General features: G+C 38.5%; 1 protein-coding gene and 1 long non-coding RNA gene across 3 annotated transcripts in view; one reads left to right on the top strand and one right to left on the bottom strand.

The window, feature by feature from the left end:
• Positions 1-22,500, bottom strand: part of xirp2b (xin actin binding repeat containing 2b) — a 221,409-nt gene that overhangs the window by 140,134 nt on the left and 58,775 nt on the right. The window lies entirely within an intron of this gene.
• LOC147842448 (uncharacterized) lies at positions 1,999-9,773 on the top strand. The gene is made up of 2 exons (XR_015498993.1): positions 1,999-2,437; positions 3,829-9,773. It is a non-coding gene; the product is annotated as an uncharacterized LOC147842448 (long non-coding RNA).

Here is a 22,500-nt window from a genome sequence, read left to right on the forward strand (position 1 = left end):
TTTATTTATTTTTTTAAATAATTCCCAAATGATTTTTAACAGAGCAATGAAATTTTCACAGTGTGTCTGACAATATTTTTTCTTCTGGAGAAACTCTTATTTGTTTTATTTCGGCTAGAATAAAAGCAGTTATTAATTTTTTTTAAAACTATTTTTGGGACAAAATTATTAGCCCCTTTAAGCTAATTTTTTTTCGATAATCTACAGAACAAAACATCCTTATACAATAACTCGACTAATCACCCTAACCTGTGTAGTTACCCTTATTAACCTAGTTAAGCCTTTTAATGTCACTCTAAGCTTTATAGAAGTGTCTTGAAAAATATCTAGTAAAATATTATTTACTGTCATCATGGAAAAGATAAAATAAATCAGTTATTAGAAATGAGTTTTTAAAACTATTATGCTTAGAAATGTGCTGAAACAATCTTCCCAGAACAGAACAGAAATTAGGGAAAAAAATAAACAGGGGCGCTAATAATTCAGGGGGGCTAATAATTCTGACTTCAACTGTATATATATATATATATATATATATATATATATATATATATATATATATATATATATATATATATATATATATATATACACACATACACACACACACACACACACACGCGCACACACACACACGCACTGCGATCTTGATTTTCGAAAGTATTACATCACTTTGTAAACATTTATTATTACTATTTGTTGAGTCTCCCTATACAGTTTGATATGGCGCTGGGACCCAGAAGCTGCTTTGTGTGACGTCACACTTAACAGAAAGATAGGTCAACTGTTACAGATTTTAGCTCTCTTTAAAATATCTCATGTTGTGTTCAAGAGAAATTGGAAATTCATAAAGTTTTAAAACCACCTGAGGGTGAGTAAATAGAGATTAAATTTTCATTTTTGAGTAAACCATCCTTTTAATTTTAGTTAAATCAATTTAGAATGGCATTTCATGGCACAATACATCATTTGTCATCTTCTATTCAACAAAAGGAAAAAAAAAAAGGCATCTCTTTTCTTTCCTCTGTTCATCTTTTCTGATGTTCCACGCATGATTTCTGTGATGGAAAATACCATATAGAAGTCCGCAATGAGAGGTTATCAGGACAAAATGTGCCTGTGTGAATCACTGTAATGGCACCAGCTTTAATGCACAATAATAGCACTAAATTTTGAGAGTTTTATCTGGAAACATCACAACGGATGCAACAATGTTGCTGTGGCAACCAGATGAAGCCACATCACTAATGGAAATTGTCTGCTTTTGCCTTTCATCTTTGGGGAAAGCTAAAAAGCCGGGGAGCCTTTCCACTGAGCACAGCCGCGGCTTTTGAGGGCCTTCTTAAAAAAAAAAGAAAAAGAAAAAGAAAAAGAAAGACAAAACACAACACTTTTGTCTTATCAAAACTATTTGCAAATCAAATGTGATGCTGTTGACGTCTCTCCTCCAGATCCTCAGAGGGATTGAAGCTCCTCTAATCACCAGCGCAGTAAACTCCAACTAACACTCCAACTCTGCCGAGCTTTGTCTGCTGAATTATCGCACATAAGAAGCTCCTCTTTGGCATAAAGAAGGCACACAGCAAAATTCAAATCAGCCCTTTTCAGGAATAAACTCTCCCTGGATCAAATTATCATCTCATCCTGACTTTGTGTGTCTCTATTTCTGTGTGTGTGTCTACAGTATGCACTTTTTCCCATTTTATGCCTTTCACAGATCATTATACGTCACTCTTCCATAAATAGAAAGATTGCTCTCTATTAGGTTCAAAGCTATAATACACTGCCATTGTGCAAACAACTGTACAAGTCCCAAGCAAATAAAATCACTTCTAGATTGTGACGATCGTCATTAGAATTTTCCTTATTATTGTATGAGTGACGTCTGATTGGGTTACTGCTGTCAGCTGATGCAACATTATTTAGAGCGCCTTGGATGGGTTTCTCGCTCTCTCTCTCATTCATTCCTTATCACGCAGTCAGCATGCAGGTGATTCCGGGTCACTGAGAGGTCATGCTGACGGAGTGTGTGTGTGTTGAGAGCGCACTGCGTACTTGTTGCTTTGAGTCCGTTTTTTGTAGCTCAATATGTGTTTTCGTGCTGCGTGGTCTTGCTCTGAGGTAGTGGCAGTGCTCTTTGAAGTTGGTCACGGCATCGAAAGTGCGAGTATGTTTTTGATGCGGACGTTGAAGCGGCAACATTTATGAATGGAAGAGTTTATGATTTTGGCGGAGGTTGTATTTGCGATGCATGGTGAACGTATTATGCGCTCGGGTTTGTTTGTGGAGTGAGGCGCGGGTTTATTTTGTTTTTTGGCGCTCGAGTTGCCTATTTGTTTTGGGTTTTTTCTTTCTTTTTGTTTGAATGTTTGATCACTATCGTGATCGGGATTTGTGTTGCTGTTTTCTGGGCCCAGTAGCATCGACGGGTGATCGGGTAAGCAAATGTTTCTTCTTTGATTTATATTGTTTTGGTTAACTTGTATATGTGTATGTATGTCCAAAAGATTTGATGAGATGGTAGAGTAACCATATGAATGTGCATTGCGTTCACGATTGCTTCAACGTGCACAAATGGAAAATCTACTTTAGCGTATACGAATTGAGAGACATTTCAAGTGCATTGATTACCCGTTTACTTCAGCGTGCACAAATGGAAAATCTACTTTAGCGTTTACGAACTGAGAGACATTTCAGAGTGCATTAATTACCCGATTACTTCAGCGTGCACAAATGGAAAATCTACTTTAGCGTATACGAACTAAGAGACATTTCAAGTGCATTGAATGTGCAATTGATTCAGCGTGCACAAATGGAATATCTACTATGTGTAAAGTGTACAACTGAGTTCTATAAGTTCTTGAATGTGTGATTGATTTGATTTGAACTTGAAATATTATGTTTGTGGGAATTTGATTAATATTGGTTGTTGTATATTTAGAAGTGGTTTATTTGATTTATTTCTTTATGGTTGGTTGATGTATCACCCGTTGATGGTTTTGTTTGTAAAAGGTAATTAAAAGGTATTGTGCCTGGGCCTGGAAATTTAAGTTTGTTTGGTTTATAGATTTACTTACAATGTGTTGAAGTTAAAGTTTGTTCTTTTTGTTTTCTTCTTTATTAATTCATTGATCTGTTGCATGATTGAATATCTGATTTGGTTTTTATTAAATCATGCATCTGTTGAAACTTAAATTTTCATTTAATTGAATTATTTAAGAAACTGTAGTGGGGTCTTTCAACCCCTGGCGCCCAACCCACTTTATTAGCCAAATACCGCTACAGATTTGGCGCCCAACGTGGGGCCCTGAGATATGCTAAATATTTAGTGGTTTTTGTAATTTTTGCTTAATAATGGAAGCTGAAAACTTTCTTATTAATTTTCCTGATGCAGCAGAAGGTAGTTGTGAGGGCCCATCTCATAACAGTCCTGTTACTCCACAGATTGACCGATCATTATTAGATGAGGACACTGGGATGGAACAGCCATTTATTGGGGCTCCGATCCTCTCCTCTGAAAGTCGGACAGACGATTTAGCAGTTTTAGTCCAGGCAATTAATTCTCTTAAAAGTGTATTCGTAGATACAGTAGACCGGCAGAAAAAATGGCTTCAGGACAGTACTGAACTTTGTACTCATGAAGTTCCTAAGAAAACATTAACTGTGGTTGAAAAAGCACATTCTGAATTTTTAGACGTTCTTTCTGACCGTATGAAAGAGTTTACTAAACATACAATTGAAGCTATACAGTGGAACTCGAAACAGACACACAATGAATTTAAGGCAATGTTTGATGAGGCTAACTCTTCAATGTTTTCTTCCTTTAAGAGAGCTTTGGAAGAATCTAGGGTAGGAGAAAAAACATTACAGGAAGAAGTATGCAGCTTGAGGAAGGAGCTACTTGCCATGCAAACTTCGCTTGATTCCTTTATGCAGCAGAGGATCTCACTTGACACCAAAGTAGATGAAAAGGTTCATGTTTCTGGGTCTCAGGTATGTTCAAATACATCTTCACATGTAGACTCTAGTGAGTCCATTAGTCAACCTGCTCTTTCAAATTTGGCTTGTGGGCGTATTCCGCCTATTAAAATGGTATTTCCTACATTTGGAGGAGTAAATGATGAGTCTGATCCTGTTATTTATTTGGAGAGATGTAATGACTTCTTAGCTCTAAGACCAATGTCAAACAGTGAGATACTTGCCACCATGCGTAGTGTTCTGCATGCCTCAGCCCGAGATTGGTGGGAGACTGTAAGATTTAAAATTAATTCTTGGGAAGGTTTTCAGAAGGCTTTTTTAGCGGTTTTCCTCCCAGAGGATTATCAGGATGTGCTCGAAGAAAAAGTGCGTAATCGACTGCAAGGGACAAATGAAAGTGTTCGAGACTTTGCTTTTTCATTTCAAGCTTTATTTAAACGCTGGAAAAAAGAAGCTACTGATACTGAAGTTTTGAAAGCTCTTTTAAAAGCGATGAATCCTTGTTATGCTAGTCAACTTCGTGGCCGTGCACAGACTGTAGAGGAACTGGTGAGATTAGGAACACAATTAGAGAGAGATTATGATCATCAAATAAAGTACAATCAGTTACAGTTACCTAAGAGTTCTTTTCTTGACCAGCATTTGTCTAAAAAATCAAAAGGGGTAGAAGTAAAATCAAACTTACCTCCAGAACAAAGTTTGACTAGTTTGCTTTGTTGGCGATGTCATGAAAATCATTCCCCAGGTTCTTGTTCCAAGTTTAAGGCTGTCCTGAGTGGAAAGCAAACTGGTGGACAATTTCAAGGAACTAAAGAGTTCCAACCTCAAAATCAGCAACGAGGTATGCTGTCTGCTTATGATACTCAGCGCTTTGTAAAAAAAGATGTGTCATCTGGTAGGAAGCTGGATAAGAGAGATGGTATTAAAATTCTTCGTCAGTTGGTTATCCCCATGATGGTTCGGAACTGTAGTGGTAAAGCACTTGTTGATACAGGAGCTACTTATACATTGCTCAACGTCGATTTATGGAATAAGATAAAAGAACCCAATGAGCGACTAGATGTATGGCATGAGGGACCACTTTATCTAGCTAATGGCGATGCTACTGTTCCTCTTGGCCAAAAAGTACTGGACTTCTATTTGCAGGATTTGCATTTCCAAGTTCCAACTGTAGTTCTGCCAGCTCAGAACCTTGTGTATTCAATGGTTTTGGGTTTAGATTTTATCGCACTGACTGGGTTGCAACTGAACATTAAAGATCAACTGTACAGTTTTTCAGATGATCCACAAGGTCGGGTTTTCCCTTTCCAACCGCCTATTACACCAGGGGACTCTTGGAAGTGTTGTAAACCACCTGGTAACTATAATCCATCTGCTTCTTTGTATTCTGCTATACCTCCTGTTCAGTTTGTATGTACAGCAAACGAATGTGTGGATAAGAGTGATGTGGGAGAGTCTGGTTCTGTATTGATGGAGCTTTTGCAAAGTAAAATCAAGGAGAGCAATCTTTCAGAACGTGAGTCTCATGTTCTGTTTACTCTTTTGTATGACCATCCTGATGTTTGTACTCCTAATTTGGGTAGAACCCATCTTGTCCAGCATAAGATTGCGGTTTCAACAGATGTTGTTGTAGCTCAAAAACCATACAGGCTACCCATACACAAAAAGGAGATTGTAAAGGAACAAATTGATGATATGCTCAATCAAGATATCATCCAGCCATCTCATTCACCCTGGGCATCTCCTATTGTGTTAGTTCCTAAAAAAGATGGAGGGCAGAGATTTTGTGTTGATTATCGTAAACTGAATGCAGTCAGTGAAAGCGACGCATTTCCTCTTCCCACAGTGAATGAGATCTTGGAGTCCCTTTCTGGGTCAGGGATATTTAGTACTCTGGATTTAAATAGTGGATATTGGCAGGTGTCCATGCATCCAGATAGTATGGCCAAGACCGCTTTCGTCTCACCTTTTGGCCTATATGAGTTTAAGGTGTTACCTTTTGGCCTGAAAAATGCACCGGCCACATTTCAAAGGCTTATGAATAGAGTCTTGGCTGACTATCTGGGGCAGTGTTGTTTAGTGTATCTAGATGACATAGTTGTCTATTCGGCTAACTTTCACCAACATGTCCTAGACCTCCAGAAAGTTTTGAGATGTTTGCAGAGAGCAGGACTAACTCTCAAACTTCCAAAATGTCATTTCTGTTTAACAGAGATCAAGTTTCTTGGCCATATTGTGACTACTGATGGTGTAAAGGCAGACCCTGCTAAAACAGAAGCTATTCAGAATTTTCCAGTCCCAACAAATTTAAAGGAACTCCAACGGTTTCTGGGAATGAGTGGGTGGTACCATAGGTACGTTCAAAATTTTTCAGATATTGCCGAACCACTTAATGCTCTAAAGAAGAAAGGAGTTCGTTTTCAGTGGACAGCTGAGTGCCAGGTAGCGTTTGACTGCCTCAAAAGGCATCTTTCCTCACCACCTGTACTTGGACACCCAAATCATGCCCATACATTTGTAGTTTATACTGATGCCAGTTCAACCGGCTTGGGTGCTGTTCTTGCTCAACGACCCTCCACTTTTGGTGCATCTGAGGAGGTGTTGGCGTATGCTAGCCGTACTCTGACATCAGCAGAGAAAAACTATTCTACAACTGAGCGGGAGTGTTTAGCAGTGGTTTGCACTGTAGAACGGTGGCGGCATTATTTGGAGGGAAAATCCTTCATTGTAGTCACTGATCATGCTTCTCTTCTTTGGGTGTTCAACACTACAAAAACAAATTCCCGACTGATTCGCTGGGCTTTGAGACTACAGGAGTTTGAGTTTATTCTGGAGTATCGTAAGGGGAAGCTTAATAGCGCCCCAGACGCTTTGTCTCGGATTGACGTTCCTGATTCTTGTCCAATGGTAGCTTCCTATGTTCCTAAGCAAAGTACAGAGAGTATAGTGTCACTATTTCCTCTTTGTGATGAGGATATCTGGATTGCACAGCAACAAGATGTAGAAATCCAAAGGATATATCAGAGCTTAGCAGAAGGAAAGCAGAGTGATGAGGGATCTGGCTCTGAGTTTGTCATTTTAGAGGATAAGGTCTATAGGAAGGTGTCTAATCCTACAAAGGGAACTCATTTTCAGATTTATGTTCCACAGACTCTCAGAGAAATTTTGTTGGAGGCATATCACTCCAATCCATTGAGTGGTCATTTTGGGCGTTATAAAACTCAAAAAAGGTTAATGCAAGTTGCCTTTTGGCCTAATATGTGGAGAGATGTATCTGACTTTGTGAAGAACTGTACTAGTTGTCAGCAGAATAAACCAGAGTGTCGTAAGCCTGCTGGAAAACTTCAGCAAACTGAAGTGAAGGAGCCTTGGGAAATGCTTGGTGTGGACCTTATGGGGCCACTGCCTCGTAGTACCCTGGGTAACACTCAATTGTTAGTTGTTGTGGACTATTACAGTCACTGGGTTGAGATGTTTCCTCTTCGCAAAGCTACTGCTGGAGTGATTGCCCAGACACTTAGGAAGGAAGTACTGACTCGATGGGGTGTTCCAAAGTTCCTACTATCTGACAGGGGACCTCAATTTACATCTGAGATTTTGAAGGATCTGTGTAGCAGATGGGGAGTGGTACAAAAATTAACAACAGCATATCATCCCCAAACTAATTTTACGGAACGTGTGAATCAGGTAATTAAAGTCATGATCTCCTCTTATGTGTTTGGTGAGCATAATCGGTGGGATCATTACTTACCAGAGTTGAGATATGCCATCAACTCTGCTGTTCAGGAGAGTACTGGATACTCCCCAGCAGAGTTGTTATTGCACAGAAATCTGAGAGGACCTTTTGAACTTGTGTTAGAGCCTCACCAGACTGGTCTTAGGGTTCTTAAAGACTTGCAGGAAGTGGTAAAAAGAAATGTGCGTAGGGCTAAGGAAAAACAGAAGCGTTTGTATGATACGAGACGAAGAGATGTGCATTTCACAAGAAATGATAGAGTTTGGATGAGAGCACATCCTCTTTCTAAGGCTTCTCAAGCATTTGCAGCTAAATTCGCAGCTAGATGGATTGGGCCTTATCGAATTGTGGAAAAGCTTGGTCCGGTGAACTACCGGATTGTTCGGGAGGATAATGGGGAAGATTTACGTACAGTTCATGTATGCAATTTAAAACCTGCATTCCCCTCCGCAGGGGAATTAGATCGTAGAGAGAGAGAAAGGGTCCTGAAAATTTTTGTCGAAGAGTCAGAAGATGAGGAATTTCTCGGATTTGAATAGTCCTGAGATCCAGTAATCACTTAACTGATTTCCATATTTATAGATCAGATTATTTGGTGAGTAGAGTTATTGGTATGGAAAGCTGTTGAGTGTCTTTTTATTGCTGCATAATTTTTAGGTCTTAAAAAACCCCTAAAGATTTCTTGTAAGTAACTTATAGATCACAACCTCTTTAAGTTTGACTGATCTTTTTCCATGGGGGGGAGAGTGTGACGATCGTCATTAGAATTTTCCTTATTATTGTATGAGTGACGTCTGATTGGGTTACTGCTGTCAGCTGATGCAACATTATTTAGAGCGCCTTGGATGGGTTTCTCGCTCTCTCTCTCATTCATTCCTTATCACGCAGTCAGCATGCAGGTGATTCCGGGTCACTGAGAGGTCATGCTGACGGAGTGTGTGTGTGTTGAGAGCGCACTGCGTACTTGTTGCTTTGAGTCCGTTTTTTGTAGCTCAATATGTGTTTTCGTGCTGCGTGGTCTTGCTCTGAGGTAGTGGCAGTGTTCTTTGAAGTTGGTCACGGCATCGAAAGTGCGAGTATGTTTTTGATGCGGACGTTGAAGCGGCAACATTTATGAATGGAAGAGTTTATGATTTTGGCGGAGGTTGTATTTGCGATGCATGGTGAACGTATTATGCGCTCGGGTTTGTTTGTGGAGTGAGGCGCGGGTTTATTTTGTTTTTTGGCGCTCGAGTTGCCTATTTGTTTTGGGTTTTTTCTTTCTTTTTGTTTGAATGTTTGATCACTATCGTGATCGGGATTTGTGTTGCTGTTTTCTGGGCCCAGTAGCATCGACGGGTGATCGGGTAAGCAAATGTTTCTTCTTTGATTTATATTGTTTTGGTTAACTTGTATATGTGTATGTATGTCCAAAAGATTTGATGAGATGGTAGAGTAACCATATGAATGTGCATTGCGTTCACGATTGCTTCAACGTGCACAAATGGAAAATCTACTTTAGCGTATACGAATTGAGAGACATTTCAAGTGCATTGATTACCCGTTTACTTCAGCGTGCACAAATGGAAAATCTACTTTAGCGTTTACGAACTGAGAGACATTTCAGAGTGCATTAATTACCCGATTACTTCAGCGTGCACAAATGGAAAATCTACTTTAGCGTATACGAACTAAGAGACATTTCAAGTGCATTGAATGTGCAATTGATTCAGCGTGCACAAATGGAATATCTACTATGTGTAAAGTGTACAACTGAGTTCTATAAGTTCTTGAATGTGTGATTGATTTGATTTGAACTTGAAATATTATGTTTGTGGGAATTTGATTAATATTGGTTGTTGTATATTTAGAAGTGGTTTATTTGATTTATTTCTTTATGGTTGGTTGATGTATCACCCGTTGATGGTTTTGTTTGTAAAAGGTAATTAAAAGGTATTGTGCCTGGGCCTGGAAATTTAAGTTTGTTTGGTTTATAGATTTACTTACAATGTGTTGAAGTTAAAGTTTGTTCTTTTTGTTTTCTTCTTTATTAATTCATTGATCTGTTGCATGATTGAATATCTGATTTGGTTTTTATTAAATCATGCATCTGTTGAAACTTAAATTTTCATTTAATTGAATTATTTAAGAAACTGTAGTGGGGTCTTTCAACCCCTGGCGCCCAACCCACTTTATTAGCCAAATACCGCTACAAGATATTATGGGGGATAAAATCCAAAAACAATACCAATATTGTCCTAGACAATAATTACCCACACCCCGACTATACTTACTACCTAAAAAACTTTGGCAACTATTTATCAGAGGTAGAAACCAGAACAAAATTCTAAAACCATTTAGCAATGACATAATTTAAAGGTGCTATATGTAAGTTTGACACCCAGTGGTTGAACTAGGTATTGCACTCCTGAATCAAAACACATTTTCACTCGGCTCCTCCTCTGACGTGTCCACACAAGCGCAGGTTGCCAGATTGTGAGTGTGTATGACTATCGAGCCTAAAGGCTGATTTAAGGCTGATTTAAACCACTTTTGAACAAAAAGCAACGACATGCGATAAAAGAAATATTTCCCATACAAAAAGCTAACCAACTGCTAACCAACACATGAATTTTCTATTTAATAAATGGCTTCTATTTCTCACAGCTGAACAACGATCACCTCAGGTGCACCTAATGTGCTTTATTAAGTTTAAGAGTCTCTTTAACAATTATGTTTTTTTTTATTATAAAGAGATCAGATGTTTTTGTTTTAATATTTTGTTTTTGACTATTAAAACTTAGTAATATTGGTAAATTAAAAAAAAAATCCTAATATTCCTAAATGTATTGTTAAAAAATATTCAATAATTATTTATATCCAATTATATAAAAACATGACATTGTTATGGGCGTCACGATGGCGCAGCGGATAGCACGATCGCCTCACAGCAAGAAGGTTACTGATTCAGGCCTCGGCTGGGTCAGTTGGCATTTCTGTGCTGAGTTTGCATGTTCTCCCCATCTTGGCGTGGATTTCCTCCAGGTGGTCCAGTTTTCCCCACAAGTCCAAGGACATGCACTATAGGTGAATTGGGTAAGCTAAATTGCCCGTAGTGTATGTGTGTGAATGAGTGTGTATGGATGGGTTGCAGCTGGAAGGGGATCCGCAGCATGAAACATATGCTGGATAAGTTAATGGTTCATTCCACTGTGGCAACCCCAGATTAATAAAGGGACTAAGCTAAAAAGAAAATGAATGAATGTATGATGCCATGATAATTATTTTTTGCAATATCGCCAAGACCTAACTTAAGATTATGATGACTGTTATATGTCTTGTGAAAAGGGTCCATAAAGACTTGAAACACAACTTCTTCATATGAACGTGCAAAACAGGGGCTAGGCATCAATGAAACGGTTAAAGGGAAGTATTGGAATTGGGCAAAAAAATACCAGTCTGAACTACACTAGGAGCGCTTTTATTTTAAACACTGTTTTAAGTCAAAATGGCACTTTGTTTACCTCCTTCTTTCGACTACTCAGCAACATCTTCTACTCTGAATACCCCAGCAACTGCTTAGAATATCCCAGAAACTATTGAATAGCACCTCAGCTCAACCTAGCAACTGCTCCAAAAATCCCTAGCAACCATTTAGAACATCCTATAAACCACCTAGCAACCTCTCCTCAAACTCCATAAGCTCTAAACAAGCTTCAGAGTAGCAGACTTTGTCAAGCTCTTCTAGTTCTGTCTTCCAATCATCTAAAACGCTTGACTTACAGCTGCACGGCGGATGCTATTAAGAGACACACTATAAATTCTCTCAGTCTCTTTCACTCAGAGTTTGTGTACCATATTTCAGGCGCGGGCTGATCCGCGGGGTTATCCGGCTGGGGTTTGGATTCAATCTCTGTATGTGAGCGGGATAAATTTGGTGGTTGGTCACCGGCTCCTCCAGAACGGGGCTTTCCATCAGAGAGCTGTAAAAGGATCAGGCTGCCGTTAAGCAACATAAACCTCCAACAAACCCACAGACCTTTTCCTTTAACCCAACACACCTACGGTAGTGTGTACTAAAAAGACACCACAGCTCTGATATAGATTCATAAATTATACGCAGACTACAAGTCAATGGGATTTTACTAAAAATGTACAACAATTTCTGCAAAATACAGTTGAAGTCAGAATTATTAGAAGCCCCTAGAATTTTTTTTTCTTTTTTAAATATTTCTTAAATGATGTTTAACAGAGCAAGGAAATTTTCACAGTATGTCTGACAATATTCTTTTGTTCTGGAGAAAGTCTTATTTGTTTTATTTCAGCTAGAATAATAGCAGTTATTAATTTTTAGACACCATATTAAGGACAAAATTATTAGCCCCTTTTAGCTAAGATTTCCCTTTAAATGTCACTTAAGCTGTATAGAAGTGTCTTGAAAAATATCTAGTTAAATATTATTTACTGTCATCATGCCAAAGATAAAATAAATTATAAAAAAATCATCAAATCAAATATCAAGTTATTAAAACTATTATGATTAGAAATGTGTTGAAAAAAATCTCTATTAAAGAGAAATTGGAAAAATAATAAACAGGGGCACTAATTATTCTGACTTCAACTGTATAAGGTCACATTCAGGATGTATTCTCTCTTGACAGGTTTGATCAAGATCATCGAGCCCAGGGCTCCCTCCCTTTTGCAAGGCGAGAGGGGGAGTTTGAGCTCAGATAGATCTCGAGCACTCCCCTGCTGTAGTAGCTAATGAACAGATAGTGATTGCTCTTAAGAGATTACCATTTACTAGGAGCATGTCTATGGTGCCAATTTGGATTAGTCAGTTAACTAAAGTTGTGTGTTTTTGGATGGTGGGAGGAAACCGTGGAACCTGGAGGAAACCCACGTGAACATGGGGAGAACGTGAAAACTCCACACAGATACGTTGGCTGGCTTGGTAAAGACTGGAAGCAGTGACGTTCTTGCTGTGAAACTACAGTGCTAACCACTGGGCTACAGTTCCACCCATCTAGGAAAGGAGGAAGAGTAGGGGTGGAAGGGGTATTCTTAAAAATGAAGATGGCTGTTATATGGAACTTATGGTAGTTATAGTGGCGTAGGAACCGTCTGATTGGTGGATCATAAATTAAATAATGTGGGACCAGCTGCAAGCAATCGGACGCACGTGATCCTCTAAAAATTAGTTTATAAAACAACTTCACACACAGTAGGTGATGTCTATGTGTACATTAGGGATACACGATATATCAGCGGCCATATCGTTATCGGCAAATAAATGCTATTTTTAAGATTATCGATAACGATCTGATGTCTAAATTAGGCCGATATCTTTAAGCCGATAAATTACGTAATTGTACAAAACTGTCTGCCTCGCGCATGCCTGGGCGGAACTTGTTCAGACTTGTTCAGTGCACTATAATGGAGCTTTCTCACACTGTTTATTCCTTCAAAGTCCGTACTTTGTTCATGTGGTATTGCTGTGCGTTGATAACTCAGTAAGTAACCATATTCCTTATCATTGTAGATATGTTTGATAGAGTGTCATTGTGTAGTTTGCATTAAACCACCTCAGGAAAATTATTACATGCAATAGCAGAGATGCACACGTGCTATACAACTTGTTGGATTGTTTGTAATCTAATATGAGTATTTGTTATTATCAACGCATTGCTTGCCATGTGTTGTTGATGTAAGATTGTATTCAGTTTGATTGGAATATTTATATTGATTATAACGAGCGCGCGTGAGGGCTGTCAAAGCACACACACACACACTGATCTGACAGATTTCACAGCAGCACCGGTCACTGAATCCAGCATAGGGGCTCTCAACTCTCCGCACATTCTTTCTTTGTCATAAAGTCATCTGTGCTCAATGCTCAGGTATTGTATCAAAATCTGACTCTGAGGGCAAATCTGCGCCCGCAGTTGAGTGAAAACTCACAGCGGTTTATCAAAATTTTCATCAATCACTTTTCCAGCAATTGACAGCAAGAATGAACATGGAAGCGTTGTCTGATTGACAAGCAGCAGCTACACGTGTTTAAAAGAATCTAAAACGGCAAATAGGATAAATCTATGCCATATTTTCTAAAGTAAAATGTAATATCTGTATTTAGCTGTTTGACAAAACAAAGATGTGACAAAACACATCTATAAAGGCTTTTTCGCACATGACGTATTTGTACATATGCACATTACTGTAACATGTTTTATTCAAAAACATCTGAGCTGGTTTTAGGCCTTAGCTCTTTCATTTTTATTTTGTTTAAAAGATATTTAACTTGCTTGATTAATAAATCCCATTTTGTTATTTAACCAGGTAAACTCTGCTGCTATTTTGGGATTTCCGCCTGGATTTTGCCTACCAAAATTTAAAAGCTTCATAAAATCCACATGCAGAGGTGTAAATGCAAAAATTTGGTATCATTTTAAAGAAAACCCTTTGCATTTTCATAAAACCCTATTAAAAGTTTTTTAAACAACTGTTTATGTTGTCTGTGTTATAATAAACACCTAAAAAAAGAGGCGCTTTATGTATTATTTTTTTATAAACTCAAATTTGAAAGTGTACCTTTTAGGTTCTGTGTGGTCTAGGGTGCTGTAATTAATTTTGGTGGTTCCTGCACATGTTTGTAATCAAAGGAAAAAAGAAAAATGTCTCCACCATAATCTATGCAAAAGTTATTATATCCCAACTGATGAGAGGTGCTATACAAGCCAAAGGGACCAATCATTGTTTTCATATTTCACTATTCTTTTGTTTTGTATTTGTCAAACATAATTCACTGTGTTTGGACCACGTCAGACATATAAAAGGATTAATTATGCACATCACCTCAAAAACAGAGGAGAATAGTCCTGAAGCACACAGCATAAGGTAAGAGATGAAAGCTGTCTGTGCTATCTGGGGCTGCTTAGTGATCATAAATGTATTGTTTTTACTTCTGCGCCATGTGTCATATATAAACCATATAAAAAATATGAACATGAAGCAATGTTTAATACCCAGCTCGGGTATCCAAAATACTGTGTATTTAAGTGTAAATAACTTTTATACAGTAGAATAAAAACCAAAGTGATGCATATTTGCATAAAATAAAGATTCTACACTTTCAAATTAAACCACTTACGGGGGTTTGGTGCAATGCTAGCCCTTTAAATCTTAAAGTGAAAGTCCATGATGTCACGTACCGGTACCGGGTCCGCAAAGTTTAACTGGTTAACCTATTATAGTTATGAAACAGTCAAGTTGCACGTTAATTTGCTATGAAGAAAAGGAAATTATTTTTTTTGCATGCTGATTTATGTTAAATGTTGAATATAGGTCTATATAATCACCTTGCAATTTTAAAATTATAGATTTTTTTGCTTTGAGTATAGACCAGGTGTGGGCAAACTTGATCCTGGAGGGCCAGTGTCCTGCATAGTTTAGCTCCAACCCTATTCAAACAGACCTCCCTATAGAGTTCAAGTGATCTTGAAGACACTGATTAGTTTGTTCAGGTGTGTTTGATTAGTGTTGAAACAAAACTCTGCAGGGACACCGGCCCTCGAGGATCAAGTTTGCCCATCCCTGGTATAGACTATTCAGTTCATAAGAGCAGTTCAATCTTTTATGAAGTTTGCTGTATACAAATATAACATTTAGAAATATTTATAATTATTGTCCAATATATATATCGGCTATCTGCCTTAAAGTCTGAAGAGTTATCGGTTATCGATATCGGCCAAAAAATCCATAGCAATGCATCCCTAGTGTACATGTTCAATAAACCATTGCAAAAACTGTGGAATTTTTAAATATCACTCTAAAAGATTTAAAAAGCATAATTGTCACAATCACCAGCAATCACTACACCATAGACAGCTGGATCTTTCTCACAATAACTCATAGACTACAATTCCGCCATTTCTGGACTACATATTCATACATGCACTTCGCCCAGACACACATGCTTCCTCATCTAAACTGATTACATTCGCACCACCTGAGGATTGTCAGAGACTGATTGCACACACTATTTAAGCCACACACTCACCCATTCAAGTTTGCTGAGTCTTGTTTACTGTAAGTAGCACTACAACGCGTTTCCTAGTCTTGTTATCCTGTGTACCTTGTTAGCCTCCCTGTCTTAGTCTGCCACCTGCTTTACGACCTCCTCCATGTTACTTCGACTACGATTCTGGATTGTCGTCACACACCTGTTTGCACCCGTATTGACCATCGCTTGCCTGACTAAGAATAAACCTGCTTTTGGATCCAAACTCCAGTTGTGTGTCACTCCCCGTGGTTACAATAATAATAATTTACAGTATTTCCAGCAAAACTCCACAGTGCCCAAAGTGCCTGCAGTTTTAAAATCCCACATGCACGTTCCTTAAAATCCAAGCCCAATGACACAAAACATCCTCTTACACTGAGGTCAGTGTGATGAACAGGGGTTTAAGAGTGACAGGCGGGATGCTGATTTGGCCGTGAGCTGCGGTCAAACCTCGCTGTGCGCTGGTGATTATGTTGTAGCCGCAGATTTGATGGCTCAGATAAAGCAGATGTGAGATGGAGAAGCAGGCGACCAGCGAGCGAACTCGAGGGGGAGAAAAGAAAGCAAAAAAAAAAAAATCAAGGGGATTTAGGCAAGAAGCTCTATCTCTCGCAAACAGCTTTTCCAGGGTGGCTTGTGGGTGGAGAAAAAGAAACAGAGATGCTGAGGGCTGACAGGGAGGCAGTCGTATGTGTGTAAATCTTCATTTGGAGGAAGTGTTGGATTTTAAATGGCAGGCGTTTTTGTCCCCAGGCTCGTCGTTTAACATATCACGGTCCCACAGGGATGGACACTTTAGTCTTGCCAGTCTTACTTGCAGACAAACGCAAGACTGGCTTTCAGTGAAGCGCCCAGAGCTGCTGGATGGACACTCAGGAGACCACGCTTTCATAATAGAATACAGATATGAGGAGTGGATGGACAGAGGGACAAATGAAGATTAAATGAAGCTTTACACTTGACATGATTTTACAGAAGACACACGCTACACTGTCAGTCAGTGTAACTGTAGTTTGAATACAGTTTAAAAGAATTCTTGTCAGACATTGATTTGACAGTAAAGACTCTACTGCGTATGCACATTTACAGCTTTGTCTGTACACAATGTTTAAGTATTAATTCAACGCATGTTGTTTTACATAAGTCCCTGGTCACGTGACTAACCTGAGACCTGGCGAACCTGCATTTGACTGTAGGTAGGGTTGTGCCGATCGACTATAGTATTGTGTCTCGACGATAAGCAAAGATATCGCCAAGAGCTGAAACCTATGACGATTTTAAAGACGATATTTAGCTAGTTTCGCATTAATGTAGACCCATTACATGTTTTAAGTGCATTATTGAATACAATGAACAGTATTATTATTTTAAATATTATCATTAATTATAAATTAACTACAAATAATATGACAGCTTCAGCTGTTCACATCAACATCGCCTGACTGACACTTGTGGACAAAAATGAATCATTTCGATTGCTCTCTTGCGCTCTCTCCCTCTCTGTCCCCGTCTCTGTGCCTGTCTCAGCAGCCGCAGTTAAAGCGCAAGCGCGAGGGAACAGCCACCTCTCAGAACAAATTAGTTTGCAACTTTGTTGCCTAAAAATAATAAGCTAAATAACAAAACTGGATTTAATTAACAAACAAGTTAAATAAAACGATTTGTAAAAATAAAACAACTGATGAAGAAAATGAAAGAACTCTGAAACCAGCTCAAATATTCAGGAATAAAACATGTTACATTTCCCTGAGATGGCTTGCGGCTGAAAAGGCTTCCGCTGCGTAAAAATTTGCTGGATAAGTTGACGCTTCATTCCGCTGTGGCAACCACTGATTAATAAAGGGACTAAGCCAACAAGAAAATAAATGAATGAATGAAAACGTGTTGCAGTCGCACTCCCACAAGATTCTCTCTTGCTTTCACAAAAAGCTTTTTTATCTTTTATATCCGTTATTAATAGCCTATTTAAGTTTTAAGGGGGGCTATAGACTATTTTTTCAGTGCACGTATTGACTGCTCCTTCAAATACATGAAATATACATACTTGTCTTATTTGTGTTTATTTTGATAGAATGATAAACACGGACATGCGCATTTTTCAGAAAATAACCTATTTATTAAATTTAAAAATATGTTAGGCCTACATTTATTTATATAGGCTATTAAAATATATATTATTTATTTAAACTAGCCTATATTTAATTAAATTACAATCTGTATTTTCCCATTCGTTTTGGCATTAAATAATTATTGAACAGATTATTAATAACTTATCAAAGAACATTGTACTGAGCTCAGTGAAGTTTTCGATTAAATAATATTAGAGCAATAGGCTATTGCCGACTCACCGCAGCCATGTCTAAAATGAAACTCATCAGAAAATAATAAACACATAACCTATGCCAAGCGCAACATTGTTTTACTTTTTAGCAAATACAAATGTGACACTGTTGATTACTTTTGTGATTAGACCTGAAGCCGCGCCGCGCTCAACTGAACAAAAACATTGAAAACTTCACCGCATTGTCACGTGCGAGCGGCCTCCATTCGCCTCCCATCTGAAAGAATCTTAGAGCATCCTTGTTTCTTCCGTGCCTATAAATATCATTTCATTTGCTTTCATCCATGTATATTATATCCATTTTGCAGCAGTCCCGCGGGTCGAGGATAACGGCATGAACCCAGTCACATTCCAATCCTCTCCCGCGCACACTATTGCATTGAGTCTTGTTTGAAATAATTTCAGTGTCAGCGCCTATTTAGCTGTAAGAACGTGGTGATTTGCTTTGGTTTAATTTATTATCCAAGATCAAACATCATGCAAATGCAGTAGGCAGAAAGGCTATTAAATATCTTTAGATAAGGTTAAATTTAATAATCAAATATTATATATACATAAATGTAACACTGCCGCACCCCCATGCGATAGTATCGTGTTTTGGCGATCTCACAGGGGGCAATATGGCGATCTGAAAATTTTGTATATCGCCCGACACTAACTGACGGTCAATAAAAACTTCTGTCTCATACAGCCTAGTGGATTGTGAGAGTGTGTGTTGTTACTGTGCTGTAAATAGCTTTTGTATTCGAATCCCGACTTGTACAAATACACCGAAATGATTTTATGTATTTTAATAATGTTACTGTTTTATGGTGTAGTCTAGCTAGGATACAGCTGTGGATATAAAAAAAAAAATAGGTTAAATAACAAAATGGGATTTATTAAACAAGCAAGTTAAATATATTTTAAACAAAATGAAAATGTAAGAGCTAAGGACTGAAACTAGCTCAAATGTTCTTGAATAAAACGAATATTATATATAAATAAAGTATATTATGGAAACTGTGTTCATCATAACTGAAAGCTACGCCATGTTTGCTAGCCTCACGCATCACGCACCTGTCAAGTCAGTCTGTCAGTCAGCACGTCACCTTAAAGGGTTAAACAGAACGCACAGCACTACTACGGTCACAGAAAAGTTTGCGCTGTTATTATTCACTTACCTTTTCATACGTTTTCGGTGCGATTTTAACCCACTATTTAAAAAGCGACTGAATATTTTGAATAAGAAGCTGTAATGTAGCCGTGGCGGGATGAATTTTGGTGTGCCCCCCCCCTCCCCCCCCCCCCCCCCCCCACGGAAGAATGAATGTAGCGCAAACCATGTAATCAATATGAATATTCCGATCAAACTTAATACAATCTTACATCAACAACACATGGCAAGCAACTGTAAAATTACGTAATTTATCGGCTTAAAGATATCGGCTTAATTTGGACATCGGATTGATAATGATAATCTTAAAAATAGCATTTATCAGCAGATAACGATATGGCCGCCGATATATTGTTTATCCCTAAGAAATATACAGTATCCTTTTGAATGCTTTCTTTTCTCTTCCCCTCACACTGTAGCTTGCCAGGCTGCGCTCTCGACTCCCCAAAAAAAATTCCAAAAAAAAATTAAATAAATGAGTGAATCTCTGAAATCTTCACCAAATCGATATTCTCCTTCACCTGTGTCATCCAGCCCATCGATTTCCCCTCCTGTCGCTCGCACCGCTGCAACATTGTCAGTGCCGTCTACATTGGCTCTCTGTCCTGTGGCTCTCTATTTGTCATGAGATGAGACTAGAGTGTTCATCTGACACAATCTTTCTTCATTACAACAAGCTGTAATGTGTGTGTCTGGCCCACACAGGCAACAGTCCTCAGGAGCTGGCCAGAACCTTTGATTCACACGGGTCAGAAACTCTCTGTGCACTGAAAAAGAAGGATTCATTGGATTTACTACATTTCTTTAAGGTAGGTGGTTGCAAACTATTTATATAGGCTGATTTTAAACAAATAAATATTTATTTTAAATCTGATATTTGTAATTCTTTAAATGATTTCAATAGCCTATAGCTTATTTTATCTAGATCTATGACACTACAAAAGTGGGCATGTGATTTGTAAAGTCTTATATCTTTCTGTTTCTCATTTTCATATAGCCTATTGTACTATCTTCAAAAGAAAGAAAGAAAGAAAGAAAGAAAGAAAAAGAAAGAAAAAGAAAGAAAAAAAAGAAAGAAGCCGCTCACAGTATCAACAGAGCTGTAAAGCGAGCGCTTTCGCCTGGTCTCTCTCACACACACCCGACACACACACACACACACACACACACACACACACACACACACACACACACACACACACACATCTAAACACGCGCGTTTCATGCCCAAACACACAATTTAAACTTGTCAAAAAAACTCTCGACAACTAAAAGTTACTGGCGGCTTTAATATAGTGTACAGATTATTATGCGTTATTGAAACATCAAGAAGGACGCAGAAAAGAAATATCACTTATTAAATTAAAACTACTTGAATGATTATTTTATGCAACAGCCTTAAATTTAAAAAAGAAACTTAAGAGTGATCTTAAGCAAAAGACCTCTAGCCTATAAGGTGTTTTATGGAATATCTTAAACCGACCTGTAGCTGTGTTTTTTTCTTTCTCCTATTTATTTCTTTTTGGCACATGTGCGTGATGGGAAAGCTAGTGTAATGACAGCAGCACACCATCTAGCAAACTCCGTCTCTGCTTTCACTTCGCCCCGAAGCCCCAGCTAGCTCACTTTTACCCAAGGTATTTGACGGGCCAAAAAAGGCTAGCCGCTGGCCCTGAAAAAAACCCACTTTGGCCCGATCAGGCCCCGAAAGTGACTAAGGATATGCGACTGGCTCGCTTGTTTTAGTCGCGACAGTGGAAACGCGGCTATAGGAAGTCAATGGTTGCTGCTTTACAGTATTCTTTAGTAAATACCAACACAGGCTCATACTACATACCCTTGTCTACATTTCTGAAGCAAACAAATTATGTTGCAAGAGGTATGTCTGGCTGCATTTTGTCTTTAAAATGAATGTTTCGTGGTGGTATGACGCCACCTATGGTTTCTATTCCTTTTTGCACAACTGCAAATCGTTTACCTCCATGTGGATGGGTTTTCTGGTGTTACCAGTTTGCTCAGTAGCTTGCCGTGTACATGGGTGGGTTTAAGACATGGAGCAGCGTTGACCACGACGACAGGGTTTAAGTCCGGCAAAGAATGGTTCCAGAAACAAGGCAAAAAAAGCAAAAAATAAATAAATAAACAACAGGCTGAAAATATGGTGAAATCATGCAACGCCTTTTCATTCTAGATTGCGTTTGAAAACACATCGGTTGGGTTAAGGGAAGGGAGTGGTTGGTCCAGTCTAAAGCAAGCTGACCTGGTCAGCTGAAGTGTATATTGTGCCCTCTGTTGGATAAACGCAAGAAGGTTCAAGATAAATTTTTAGGTGATTAAAAAGTGTACACAGTGGCCTCAGCGGATTTGCAAAAACAAAAATTTCGAGCAGACATACCTCTGAATACATATTTCGCTGTCCCCAGAAATGTAGAACTGGGTACATATCCACAATGAGCACAAATATCAAACATTATACATCCTGATATCAATGCTTTTTCACACACACATTAGCTTAGCCACTGTTTTATCAAGGCTAGTATCCACCGAAGAAGCCTCTAAATCCACCCTTCATTTCTTTCCTCACCTTCATATTGGCTCAAGCTTAATGAATGCAAATCTTCTCTCCACCACCTTCATCAGATGCCAGACAGAGCTTATACCTCCAGAAAAAGCCAAACACTTTTTTTTTCTCTCCTCCTTCCCTGAACATAGAGTATGGCTCTGTTCCAAACCCTGATGAGCCGCCTCAGTCAATGCTGCCTACATAGACAATTTCCTACTGAAACAGCAGCCTATAATAGACATAAAACCTTATAAGTGGAGACACTAAGTAGACCGCTCATAAATACTTGATTCACAGCTAATATACTCTAATAAATATGAAATACACTCATTGGCCTTTTTATTGGTGCACCTTGCCAATTTAGGCCTGCTTTTGTCTTAAGTCTTCATGGCATTGATTCAACAAGATGCCTCCTCATTCTCAAAAATTGTTCTATGTTGACATATTAGGATCATTCATATGCTGCAGATTTGACGTCTTCACATCCATGATGCAAATTTCCAATGACAGATTGTATCAAAAGTACTCTAATGGATTGAAATCTAGTGAAGGTGGAGAGCTTTTAATTTCATAAGAAAAGGTGTTATGAGCTGATCACACTCAACACGCTTTCCCTTTGCCGCCTTTCCACTGCACGCAACATTTGGACACGACTGTCAGGATGTGCCCCCTTGTGGCAGTCGCA

This window comes from Danio rerio, chromosome 9 (genome assembly GCF_052040795.2).
Source record: "Danio rerio strain M-AB ecotype USA chromosome 9, GRCz13ab, whole genome shotgun sequence".
NCBI lineage: Eukaryota > Metazoa > Chordata > Actinopteri > Cypriniformes > Danionidae > Danio > Danio rerio.